At 34.2% G+C, this 2,164-nt stretch overlaps 1 long non-coding RNA gene across 1 annotated transcript; it reads left to right on the top strand.

Annotated features, from left to right (window-relative positions):
• On the top strand, positions 1–1,333 carry LOC109174077. The gene is made up of 4 exons (XR_002053000.1): positions 1–28; positions 485–566; positions 713–912; positions 1,264–1,333. It is a non-coding gene; the product is annotated as an uncharacterized LOC109174077 (long non-coding RNA).
• The last annotated feature ends 831 nt before the right edge of the window (positions 1,334–2,164 follow it).

Here is a 2,164-nt window from a genome sequence, read left to right as displayed (position 1 = left end):
GTGAACGCTTCATATCATACAGGATAAGGTATATTTGATCTTTCATCTCCCTACAAATTTTCATCACAAACGTACAGTTGATATGCTTGAGTTGTTAAAATTGTGAATTCAGGTTTAATTTTTTTCACTTGGTGTTTACCTGGTAATTTTGGTGACTTTCTTCAAGTATTTTCACATATGCATGAAATATTACCACGTGATGTGCATTTTTGGAACATCTCTTTCTGAGGCAAGGATGTCTGTTCTTTGAAGAGTGAAATGTAGTCCAGAGAAATTATGCATGGAAACATTAACTTTTTAAAACCATTTAACTTTAATCTTATTTTCTGTCTAATGTTCATTGACTTAAATAGCTTGTGCTACTTTAAATTATACCAAAATATTGCAAAGATTATTTTTCTGATGCCAGCTTCTCTTCTTATAAAGTGTGCAGTTTAGTGCACTGTAAGAAACCTCTGATATTTTTTATTTTTAAATTCTTAAGATATATTTATAACGCTGCTCTTGATGCACTTGGGAAAGCAAAGAGGCCAGTTGAGGCACTCAATTTGTTTCGTGAAATGCGGGTAATGTGTACAAGGATGGTCAATCAATCAATTATGAACTGTCCATAGTTTTGATATGTACAGTGTTGATATAAAATGTTAACTCTGTACTAAATAAATAATCTTAAGCAACTCACATCATTCCCTCTTAAACATCTTTCCTGCAGGAAGATATGTCCTCATATCCAGTAATCCAGATCTTGTGTCTTATCACTCTATTGCTGTAACTCTTGGACAAGCAGGACATATGGAGGAACTATTTTATGTGATTGAAAGCATGCGATCTCCACCCAAAAAGAAGTTAAAAACTGGGATTCTTGAGAAGTGAGATCCACGTCTAGAGCCAGATAATATCATCTATAATGCTGTAAGTAATTCAAGATTGTTTGGCATTTTAAATCATTCTGGAGCACCTTTATTAATCTAATTGACCTTTAACCTCAGGTTTTTAAATATAAAGTCTTGTGAAATTTTCAATGTTTTGCCATTTCATAGTCACTACCTTTGCTTGCATACAAAAATAAAATAAAATAAAAAAACAGTAGGAAAATGCTAACTTATTTTCAACCCCATAGGATTATGGTAAATATGTGCTTCAAATTAATAGTTATGATACTGTACTGGATACCAACTTATCTGTCTCCCACAAAATCCCATTTAGCCTTAAAGATTATAAAAATAGAAAATTGTGACATTCTGCTTATTATATTATGTATAGGTCCTAAATGCTTGTGTTAGCTGTAAAAATTGGGAAGGTGCCCTTTGGGTACTGCAACAGTTGAAGCAGCCTTCTAGTGTAACATATGGGCTAGTAATGGAGGTAATGCTCTCTGGTGATTATTCTTTGGACTTCAGTTGGTTGCAAATGAATGGCATGTGGTTTTAAATATTTGAATATTTTCATTAAAAATAAATATATAATTATCGCATTGTGATGACTGTCATTGCATTGTCTAGATTCTAGCTAAAGTTGACCCTCTTGATTTTCAATTGAAGAAGCAAAACAATTGTTTCTAGGCTTATTAGAAAATGGAAACCGTATTAGAAATAAACCAGATTGTAAAGATATCCATTCATTTAACTTGATGTTGGATGGATTTTCTGCTCAGCTAAAGTGGGATATGATGAAGTCGAGTTTATTTACTTACAAATGCTGAAACATGGATACCACTTCAATCCAAAACGCCACCTTCGCATAGTACTACACTCCTTCTATACATCTCAAGATAATGTTTCGTGGGAGTTGAGGAACCACACGATCTGCTGAGACAGAGTGGCGTCGTTGCTCTTGATCGCGTTCACATAGTGGACTAGCAACTGCTCCATGAACCTGATTCTTGTTCGTCACCAGGCTAGAGAATGCTGAGATTTGGTGGGACGGCTCCGGCAAGGTCTCTGTGAATTGCATCATGAAAGCCAATGCAAACTGAAACTGAAAATTACAAAAACCAAACCTACCGAAATGGTTCAAGAAGGTCACCGGACAGCCTTACGAAACTTTCCAAGAAATCCGATATTTTTTTTTTGTAATATAAAACTATTTTTTAATCGTAAATAAAAGGAAATAGTAATCTAAATGATTTTGGTAAAATACGAACACCAGAATAAAGATTTCTGGC

The sequence above is a fragment of the Ipomoea nil genome, unplaced genomic scaffold (assembly GCF_001879475.1).
Source record: "Ipomoea nil cultivar Tokyo-kokei standard unplaced genomic scaffold, Asagao_1.1 scaffold0519, whole genome shotgun sequence".
NCBI lineage: Eukaryota > Viridiplantae > Streptophyta > Magnoliopsida > Solanales > Convolvulaceae > Ipomoea > Ipomoea nil.
This window is presented reverse-complemented; position numbering and strand designations above follow the sequence as displayed.